The sequence below is a fragment of the Cottoperca gobio genome, chromosome 12 (genome assembly GCF_900634415.1).
Source record: "Cottoperca gobio chromosome 12, fCotGob3.1, whole genome shotgun sequence".
NCBI classification, from domain to species: Eukaryota; Metazoa; Chordata; class Actinopteri; order Perciformes; family Bovichtidae; genus Cottoperca; species Cottoperca gobio.
The window spans coordinates 22,804,118-22,816,282 of record NC_041366.1 but is presented as its reverse complement, the minus strand read 5'-3'; positions in this window follow the sequence as shown (position 1 = coordinate 22,816,282).

Sequence of the window (12,165 nt, the reverse complement as noted above, 5' to 3'; positions counted from 1 at the left end):
TCACAATCCATCCTGTAGTTGTGGAGATATATGAGGCTGGAACACGGTGAGGGACAGACGGACAGACTGTTGAGCTGCAGGATGTACGTCGTCCTCTAGAAGGATCATCTGCAGGAAGCTTCGCGCTCGGGTTTCTGATCAGCTGCTCATGTGTGTGTTCTGCATGTTCCTTCTTCTTCAGCCGGTCATTGATCAGAGCTGCGAGTAACAAATCCAATGCTTCCCTCTCCCCATCGATACCGACACACTCCACTGACCACTGACTTATTCGGGGGAAAAAGAAAATTTGTATCTTGCGGGGGCTGATGCTGCACTTCTTCCTGCTGCTGGATGAATGTGTGAAACATTCTTCTTTCATTTCACCTTCTTCTGTTTAGCTTAATGTTTCCCTTCAAGGCCAGCTCTCTACGTTACACAGCTGCGTCAGGACAGGTAAACATCTCTGTGTTGTTTAAAGCTGGAAAATGGAATGCTACTTTCTAGTGTTTTCTGGAGGTGTAATCTGTCCCTCCCTCTATCTTTGTAGATTCAAAGTGCAGCTTGTTGCTCTTTGAGTGGTGTTATCACTGTGATAAGTTGCTGTGTTTAAAGGTGCCAGTATCTGCTGAATCTGTAGTACTCGAAGAAAGAATAGGAGCATCCGTCACCCACATGATTCATATCTGCAGGATAAGAGCGAGGCGAGGGCAGACTGAGGCAGGAAGGAATGAAACCACAGGCGAGGAGGAGAAAAGGTGTTCGCAATAAACACACTGAATCTACCATGGAAAATGTGTCTGTTGTTTCAAATTAAGAACGTATTTCTTACTGCCTGTCAGAAAGTGGATGTTGTCCCCCCCCCTCCAGGTGTCACTCCACATGTTTGTTGTCTGTGGCTTAACTAAAGACCATGAACACCATCTGCCATCGCAGCAAACGTGATTAACTTTATTTACCTGGAGAGAACAGAAGGTTTCCTCTTTTATTACAAATAAATGAAATTCATTCCATAAGAATGAAATATTCTGTACAGATAAAAGGTCCTCCTCTGTACGTCGACATTTTAATGTTCAATACTTTCTGCAGGTCTAAAGGACGGCACCACGTGACGGACCTGGAAGTTGTTTGGTCACTACGAAACACGTTAGGATGCAGAAGCTATGCTCGGTGGTACATCCTTGTACAGTTTGGATATTTCTTTAATTTAATTTGATGCAGATTTAGATGCATGGTTCTCTAAACATTAATCCAATCACCAACATTATGTAATTCATCATCATCAAACAGCTGACACTGAATGTTTTTTAATCACGTCCAAATCTTCATGAAGCTTTTTCTGATTGCTTTGTGCCGCAAAGAATAACCTGCAGAATAATATCTGAAGGTTTTGGTAAGTGTCGGAGAAGAGAGGGGGGTGGGACGGGGTGGTGAGAGAGGGGGGGGAGGTGAGAGAGACAGGACGGGAGGTTGTGACTGAGTGTGTTTACTCTGCGAACAACATTACACTCCTGCTCCCGTTTCAGGAAATGAACAGAGAACGATTCCTCTCAGACACTTTATCTGATTCCCCCTCTACACACACACACACACACACACACACACCACACACACACACACACACACACACACACACACACACACACCACACACACACACACACACACACACACACCACACACACACACACACCACCCACACACACACACACACCACACCACGACACACACACACACCACCCACACACACACACACACCACACCACACCACACACACACACACACCACACGACACACACACACCACTCACACACACACACACACACACACACACACACACACACACACACCACACACACACACACACACACACCACACACACACACACACACACTCACTCACACACACACACACACACACACACACACACACACACACACACACACACACATAGATTTGTAATAGTTTCCCAAAAATCCATTCCTCCTGCTTTAAATAGCCGACTCCAGGACGGCTGTACGGAGTTATGGACATCACAGATATTCCTCAAAACTGTGTGTGTGTGTGTGTGTGTGTGTGTGTGTGTGTGTGTATATATATACAACACACTGAAGTTGTGCAGATTTAAAGTAACATCCCTCCTTCTGCTCCTGGCATGATAAAACAACACAGGTTTCATATCAAGACAAATGACTAAATTGAGTTCTTTTATTTTTCCTCCGTCACGCGCAGCCTCCGGGCTTCAGCTGAATTATAATAAGAATAAAGATGGCTGCAGATTTGCTCACCTGCAAAGGGAACAAGGAGAACACACACTCTTACAAAGACTGCAGTGGGATCCAGTTCCACCGGCCGGACGGAGCATTCCTCCTGCAGGATGCTGCATGACTTTACACACTTAATGTTGAGGAGGAGGAGGAATGTGAAACTTCCCCCCCTCTGGCTGTTTGTTGCTTTTCTTTCACTCACTGTGTCGTCACAGCGTTAATTAAATATCAACAATTCAATGCAGTATATCTTCTGTCTGCAGCTGCTTTATGTGCAAAACTGAACATTTTAATACAATCTTGAGCTACTTGTACTTTACTTGAGCATTTCCATTTCCCCACTCCACCTCAGAGGGAAATATATAAATATATTCGACTTGTATTCATGTTCACTGGACGTATCTACTATAAAGCTGCAACTAGGGATTATTTTCACTGTCGGTTAATCTGTCCATTAATTAGCTGTTAGGTCTATAAAATGTCCATGAGTGAGTCCCAAAGATGAGCTCCTAACAACAATGTTTGACAATTAATGTTTTAATCTTTGCATCTCTAAACTCTGAACAAGTAAATGGTGATGGCCTCGTGGTCTAGAGGTACGCCTTCCAAACAAAACACTAGAAGATCAATTCAACACCAGGCTGCCACCAGTACCCCTGAGCAAGGTGCTTAACCCTGAGCTGCTCCAGGAGACTGTCCCTCTACTTAGTTCACTGTCAGTCGCTCTGGATCAGAGCGTCTGCTCAATGACCTGTAGTGTATGGTGTATGTACACACATTGGGATCACCCAATGATGTTAAATCTGATAAGAATTGATCATGTTTCAGAAACTGACTGAGCCTTTTTAAAATGAAAGATCATCTTTGTGAGTTGTTTTAAAGCTAAAGCTGCACTGATAGGAGGAAAATCATGAAGAAGATAAAATAGACGACATGTTGGCTAACAGCTGTCAGCCGTCACAGAGCGACATGATGGATTATATATCTCTCTCTGTCTCTCTCTGTCTCTCTCTGTCTCTCTCTCTCTCTCAATCTGTCTCTCTCTCTCTCTCAATCTGTCTCTCTGTCTCTCTGTCTCTCTCTCTCTCTCTCTCTCTCCTCTCTCGCTCTTCTCTCTCTCTCATGTTATGGTGTGAACAGTGAGAACAGTGTGAAGGGTGAAGAGTTAACAGTGAACAGTATGAACGGTGTGAACAGTGAACAGTGTGAACAATGAAGAGTGTGAAGAGTGAAAAGTGTGAAGAGTGAACAGTGTGAACATTGAAGAGTGAAGAGTGTGAAGAGTGAACATTGTAAACAGTGTGAACAGTGAATAATGTGAAAAATGTGAACAGTGAAACAGTGTGAACAATGTGAACAGTGAAAACAGTGTAAAGTGTGAACAGTGTGAACAGTGTGAAGTGTAAATAGTGAAGAGTGTGAACGGAGTGAACGGTGTGAAGAGTGAACAATGTGAACAGTGAACAGTGTGAAGAATGAACAGTGTGAAGAGTGAAGAGTGAACAATGTGAAGAGTGTGAAGGGTGTGAAGAGTGTGAAGATTGTGAAGATTGTGAAGGGTGTGAACAGTGTGAACAGTGAATAGTGAACAATGTAAACAGTGTGAACAGTGAACAGTGTGAATAGTGAGAACAGTGTGAAGAGTGAACAGTGTGAAAAGTGAAAAGTGTGAACGATGTGAATGGTGCGAACAGTGCGAAGAGTGAACAATGTGAACAGTGTGAACAGTGAAAACAGTTTGAAGAGTGAACAGTGTGAACAGTGTTAAGAGTGAACAATGTAAAGAGTTAACCATGTGAAGAGTGAACAGTGTGAACAGTGAGAACAGTGAAGAGTGAAGAGTGAGCAGTGTGAACAGTGTGAACAGTGTGAACAGTGTGAAGAGTGTGAAGAGTGAGAATAGTGTGAACAGTGTGAACAATTTGAACAGTGTAAACAGTGAACAATGTGAACAGTGTGAACAGTTTGAACAGTGTGAACAATGTGAAGTGTGAACAATGTGAACAGTGTGAAGTGTGAACAATGTGAACTTTGTGAACAGTCGGAAGTGTGTATAGTGAAGAGTGTGAATGGAGTGAACAGTGTGATCAATGAAGACTGTGAACGGTGTGAACAGTGAGAACAGTGTGAAGAGTGAACAGTGTGAAGATTGAACAGTGAACGGTGTGAACAGTGAACTGTGTGAAGAGTGAAGAGTGTGAACGGTGTGAACAGTGAGAACAGTGCGAAGAGTGAACAGTGTGAAGAGTGAACAATGGGAACAGTGTGAACGGTGAACAGTGTGAACAGTGTGAACGGTATGAACGGTGAACAGTGTGAACAGTGTGAATAGTGTGCACAGTGAACAATATGAACAGTGTGAACTTTGTGAAAAGTGTGAACAGTGTGAACAGTCGGAAGTGTGTATAGTGAAGACTGTGAACAGTGTGAACAGTGAGAACAGTGTGAAGATTGAACAGTGAACGGTGTGAACAGTGAACTGTGTGAAGAGTGAAGAGTGAAGAGTGAACAGTATGAACGGTGTGAACAGTGTGAACAGTGTGAACAGTGAACAGTTTGAACAATGAAGAGTGTGAACGGTGTGAACAGTGAGAACAGTGCGAAGAGTGAACAGTGTGAAGAGTGAACAATGGGAACAGTGTGAACGGTGTGAACGGTGAACAGTGTGAACGGTGTGAACGGGGAACAGTGTGAACAATGTGAACAGTGTGAACAGTGTGAACAGTGTGAACAGTGAAGAGTGTGAACAGTGAACAGTGAACAGTGTGAACAATGTGAACAGTGTGAACAGTGTGAACAGTGTGAATAGTGTGAACAGTGTGAACAGTGTGAATAGTGAACAGTGAACAGTGTGAACGGTGTGAACAGTGTGAACAGTGTGAAGAGTGAACAGTGTGAAGATTGAACAGTGAACGGTGTGAACAGTGAACTGTGTGAAAAGTGAAGAGTGAACAGTCAACAGTATGAACGGTGTGAACAGTGAACAGTGAACAGTTTGAACAATGAAGAGTGTGAACGGTGTGAACAGTGAGAACAGTGCGAAGAGTGAACAGTGTGAAGAGTGAACAATGGGAACAGTGTGAACGGTGAACAGTGTGAACAGTGAGAACGGTATGAACGGTGAACAGTGTGAACAGTGTGAATAGTGTGCACAGTGAACAATATGAACAGTGTGAACTTTGTGAAAAGTGTGAACAGTGTGAACAGTCGGAAGTGTGTATAGTGAAGACTGTGAACGGTGTGAACAGTGAGAACAGTGTGAAGAGTGAACAGTGTGAAGATTGAACAGTGAACGGTGTGAACAGTGAACTGTGTGAAGAGTGAAGAGTGAACAGTATGAACGGTGTGAACAGTGTGAACAGTGAACAGTGAACAGTTTGAACAATGAAGAGTGTGAACGGTGTGAACAGTGAGAACAGTGCGAAGAGTGAACAGTGTGAAGAGTGAACAATGGGAACAGTGTGAACGGTGTGAACGGTGAACAGTGTGAACGGTGTGAACGGGGAACAGTGTGAACGGTGTGAACGGTAAACAGTGTGAACAATGTGAACAGTGTGAACAGTGTGAACAGTGTGAACAGTGAAGAGTGTGAAGAGTGAACAGTGAACAGTGTGAACAATGTGAACAGTGTGAACAGTGTGAATAGTGTGAACAGTGTGAACAGTGTGAACAGTGTGAACAGTGTGAACAGTGTGAATAGTGAACAGTGAACAGTGTGAACGGTGTGAACAGTGTGAACAGTGTGAACGGTATGAACGGTAAACAGTGTGAACAATGTTAACAGTGAAGAGTGTGAACAGTGAAGAGTGAACAGTGTGAACAGTGTGAACAGTGTGAATAGTGAACACTGAAGAGTGAAGAGTGTGAACAGTGAACAATGTGAACTATGTGAACAGTGTGACAGCCCCTGCTTAACCTGTCTTGTGTCATTCATTGTGTTATTTGTATTTAAGGTGTCAGTGGAGCTGATGGCAGTGTCCATCTGATCTGGAGCACCTGGGCGCAGCGCACCTCAGGACCATAAAAGTTCAGCATCCGTGATGCTGCTCTCTCTCTCCCTGCCTGAGCCAAGAAACTGCGGGTTTTGGCGTTGTCTTTTGTTTGCATACCTTGCTGCGGAAGTTATGTCCTTTGTTTACAAATAAATCCCTTATATATTTTGCCCTTTGGTGTCCTTATCGTCTTTTTGTCCTGCCATAGAGCCGGGGTTGTGACAAATTGCGGGCTCGTCCGGGATTGTTATGTGGTTGACTGTGAGTATGTGACCCAGCTGATTTTTTTTTTTGGTTGTTTTGCTGTTGCCGGTAGCGGTAAACATTTGTTGTTCGGTAGCGTTTAGGAAGAGGACACTCTTGGTTTGGTTGAACAGGGTAATTCGGATGGTCTGTTGAGATTGTCAGTATGATTTTGTTTGATGTGTGACTGCTGTAGGTTATTCTTATTTGGAGTGTGGAGAGTTGTGGTCTTAGAGCCAGCTATTGTTTATGCTCGTAGCAGATTAACAGGTGTATGTTTCCCATTGCGTAGTTTTGATAAAGTGGTGCAGATTTTTCCCTGGTAGGCTGTAGCGGCATTCCCTTTGGGTTTGTTGTGGGGATTGTTGTAGTGTTGTGGCGAACGTGGTTGAAGCTTTGCTTGGGAGCATGTTCGTGATTTCGGGAGGGTTGCTAGCTTGCTAGTCGCCACCCTGATCCAGCGGTCGTTAGTGTGTAAATACCCACCGCAAGTAGCTGCATGAAGACTAGGAGGGGGTTTACTTAGTGGGGCTAATTTGAGATTGTGGGAAATATCCAAACCAGTTGAGGGTAAGCCCTCTTGTTATATACAGGGAAACTTCACTGTGTGGCTGGTCCTGTGTTGTCATAGAAGTTGTGTTGTGTTTTGCTGGTTGAGTGTAAAGATTTGGAAAATAAACATGTTGGATCTTGAGGCCTTTATTGCTAGTCCATCGGAGGAAGCGTTACAGAAATTTACAAAGGAGCAGTTGCTTAAACTTTCTGAGCGTTATTCAGTGGTTGTGGGGGACAAACGTCTTAAAGAAGATATTAAAGTGGCTTTGAAGTTCAAACTGATTGAGATGGGAGTTTTGACGGAAGATCAGGAAGAGCCTGTTCCAGTTTCCACAACTATGTCTGCCCAGACGCAGGGGTTGACTTTTGAACAACAGAAGGAGCTTCTTGCATTGCAGAGGGACCATGAAAGATATATGCAAGAGTTGGAAATTAAAAAGCAAATTGAGGGTAGCGAGGATTCACCAGCAAACAGAACAAGCAAAGTTAGATCTGAAGATTCGTCCGTTGTCTGATGTAAAAGGTGACAAGTGGTCCACTGAGGATCAGAGCGAGATGCATAAAGTTGGTGTGCGTCCTTTTGATATCAATAATTTGCGTTTGTTGCCGCACTTTAATGAGAGGGACCCAAATGTGTTTTTTGCATTGTTTGATCGAGCTGCTAAGGCTAGGGACTGGCCTGATGCGGACTGTGCTCTAATGCTCCAGTGCATCCTTACAGGAAAAGCACAAGAAGCATATTCGGTGTTGAGTTTAGAGGATAGCTCTAGCTATGTAAAAATAAAAACTGCCGTGCTTATCGCCAGCGTTTCAGGTCTTGGGAAAGAAGAAGTGGTCAGACATATGTGGAATTTGCGAGAGGTCTGACAACTCACTTTAAACGTTGGTTAACAGCCCTTGAAATCGTTAATTTTAATGATTTATGTGAGTTCGTGATTTTGGAGCAGTTTAATTCATTGTTCACACTGGTCACATTGTTGACTGTTCACTTTTCACATTGTTCACTGTTCACACTGTTCACTATTAACATTGTTCTCATTGTTCACACTGTTCACACTGTTCACACTGTTTATACTGTTCACACTGTTCACATTGTTCACTCTTCAAACTGTTCACACTGTTCACACTGTTCACACCATTCACACTCTTCATTGTTCACACTGGTCACATTGTTGACTGTTCACTGTTCACACTGTTCACTATTAAAATTGTTCTCATTGTTCACACTGATCACATTGTTAACTGTTCACTGTTCACACTGTTCACTATTAAAATTGTTCACATTGTTCACATTGTTCACATTGTTCACATTGTTCACATTGTTCACTCTTTACTCTTCAATGTTCACACTGTTCACTCTTCACACTTTTCAATCTTCACACGGTTCTCACTGTTCACACCATTCACACTCTTCATTGTTCACACCGTTCATACTGTTCACTGTTCACTCTTCACCCTTCACACTGTTCTCACCGTTCACACTGGTCACATTGTTGACTGTTCACTATTCACATTGTTCACTCTTCACACTTTTCACTCTTCACACTGTTCTCACTGTTCACACCATTCACACTCTTCATTGTTCACACCGTTCATACTGTTCACTGTTCACTCTTCTCACTGTTCACACCCTTCACACTCTTCACATTGTTCACTCTTCACTCTTCACACTGTTTATTCTTCACACTGTTCACTGTTCACACCGTTCACACTCTTCATTGTTCACACTGTTAACTGTTCACATTGTTCACTGTTCACATTGTTCACTGTTCAAACTGTTCACACTGTTCACACTCTTTAGTCTTCATACTGTTCACTCTTCACATTGTTCACAGTTAATAAGGGGAAGGAGGTAGATAATGAACAATAGTGGACCCAGTACTGACCCCTGGGGGACACCCCGTGAAACAACAGAACACCTGGACCTGTGGTTGCTCAGTTGCACATATTGTTGTCTGTTGTAGAGATAAGATGAAAACCAGGAAAGTGCTACACCAAAGATCCCAATGTCAGCCAGGCGCTGGATGAGTGTGTGGTGGGAGATGTCAAAGGCATCGGTGAGGTCAAGGAGGATAAGGATGGTGTGTAGTCCAGAGTCCAGAGAGAGGAGGTCGTTGGGGAGTTTGACCAGGGCTGTTTCAGTACTGTGGTTGGGGCGGAAAGCAGATTGAAAAGGTTCATGGAGGTTGTTTGTGTCGAGGTGCAGCTGAAGTTGAGCAGCAACGACTCGCTCAAGGGTTTTGGAGATGAAGGAGAGGTTGGAGATGGGCCGGTAATGGTTTAGGTCAGCTGGGTCAGCACCAGGCTTTTTGAGAACCGGCGTAATTGCAGCTGTTTTGAGGGAGGGGGTACAGATCCAGTGGTGAGAGAAGAGTTAATTATTCTTGTGATCATGGGGGTGATGGAAGGCAGACAGGCTTTGATGAGGATAGTGGGGAGGACTGTTCACACTGTTCACATTGTTCACTGTTCACACTGTTCACTGTTCACACTGTTCACTCTTCACATTGTTCACTCTTCACTGTTCACACTGTTCACATTGTTCACTGTTCTCACTGTTCACACTGTTCACATTGTTCACATTGTTCACTGTTCTCACTGTTCACACTGTTCACTGTTCACATTGTTCACATTGTTCACTGTTCACACTGTTCACTGTTCACACTGTTCACATTGTTCACTCTTCGCACTGTTCTCACTGTTCACACCGTTCACACCGTTCACACTATTCACTCTTCACACTGTTCTCTCTGTTCTCACTGTTCACATTGTTCACATTGTTCACATTGTTCACATTGTTCACTCTTCGCACTGTTCACACTGTTCACTGTTCACACTGTTTACATTGTTCACTATTCACTCTTCACACTTCACTTTTCACACTGTTCACTTGTTACTGTTCACACTGTTCAAACTGTTCACACTGTTCACACCCTTCACACTCTTCACTCTTCACACTCTTCACACCCTTCACACTCTTCACTCTTCACATTGTTCACTCTTCACTCTTCACACTGTTCATTCTTCACACTGTTCACTGTTCTCACTGTTCACACCGTTCACACTCTTCATTGTTCACAATGTTCACTGTTCACATTGTTCACTGTTCACACCGTTCACTCCGTTCACACTCTTCACTATACACACTTCACACTGTTCACACTGTTTTCACTGTTCACATTTTTCACATTGTTCATTGTTCACTATTCACTGTTCACACCATTCACACTGTTTACATTGTTCACTCTTCACACTCTTCACTCTTCAATGTTCACACTGTTCACTCTTCATACTTTTCACTCTTCACACTGTTCTCACTGTTCACACCGTTCATACTCTTCACTGTTCACTGCTCACTCTTCACATTGTTCACTGTTCACTCTTCACATTGTTCACTGTTCACTCTTCACACTGTTCACATTGTTCACTCTTCACACTGTTCACTCTTCACACTGTTCACATTGTTCACTCTTCACACTGTTCACTCTTCACACTGTTCACATTGTTCACTGTTCACATTGTTCACTCTTCACACTGTTCACTCTTCACACTGTTCACTCTTCACACTGTTCACTCTTCACACTGTTCACATTGTTCACTCTTCACACTGTTCACTCTTGACACTGTTCACATTGTTCACTCTTCACATTGTTCACCCTTCACACTGTTCACTCTTCACACTGTTCACTCTTCACACTGTTCACTCTTCACACTGTTCACATTGTTCACTGTTCACATTGTTCACTGTTCACATTGTTCACTCTTCACACTGTTCACTCTTCACACTGTTCACTCTTCACACTGTTGACATTCTTCACTCTTCACATTGTTCACTGTTCACACTGTTCACTCTTCACACTGTTCACACTGTTCACTCTTCACACTGTTCACACTGTTCACATTGTTCACACTGTTCACTGTTCACACTGTTAACTGTTCACATTGTTCAGTGTTCACACTGTTCAGTGTTCACACTGTTCACTGTTCACACTGTTCACATTGTTCACTCTTCACACTGTTCACCCTTCACACTGTTCACTCTTCACACTGTTCACTCTTCACACTGTTCACTGTTCACTGTTCACACTGTTCACTGTTCACACTGTTAACTGTTCACATTGTTCACTGTTCACACTGTTCACATTGTTCACTCTTCACATTGTTCACTCTTCACACTGTTCACCCTTCACACTGTTCACCCTTCACACTGTTCACTCTTTTCACTGTTCACATTGTTCACATTGTTCACATTGTTCACATTGTTCACATTGTTACACTGTTCACTGTTCACACTGTTCACATTGTTCACTCTTCGCACTGTTCTCACTGTTCACACCGTTCACACCATTCACACTATTCACTCTTCACACTGTTCTCTCTGTTCTCACTGTTCACATTGTTCACATTGTTCACATTGTTCACTCTTCGCACTGTTCACACTGTTCACTGTTCACACTGTTTACATTGTTCACTATTCACTCTTCACACTTCACTTTTCACACTGTTCACTTTTTACTGTTCACACTGTTCAAACTGTTCACACTGTTCACACCCTTCACACTCTTCACTCTTCACACTCTTCACACCCTTCACACTCTTCACTCTTCACATTGTTCACTCTTCACTCTTCACACTGTTCATTCTTCACACTGTTCACTGTTCACACTGTTCACATTGTTCACTGTTCACATTGTTCACTCTTCACACTGTTCACTCTTCACACTGTTCACTCTTCACACTGTTGACATTCTTCACTCTTCACATTGTTCACTGTTCACACTGTTCACTCTTCACACTGTTCACACTGTTCACATTGTTCACACTGTTCACTGTTCACACTGTTAACTGTTCACATTGTTCACTGTTCACACTGTTCAGTGTTCACACTGTTCACTGTTCACACTGTTCACATTGTTCACTCTTCACACTGTTCACCCTTCACACTGTTCACTCTTCACACTGTTCACTCTTCACACTGTTCACTCTTCACACTGTTCACATTGTTCACTGTTCACTGTTCACACTGTTAACTGTTCACATTGTTCACTCTTCACACTGTTCACTGTTCACACTGTTCACGTTGTTCACTCTTCACATTGTTCACTCTTCACACTGTTCACCCTTCACACTGTT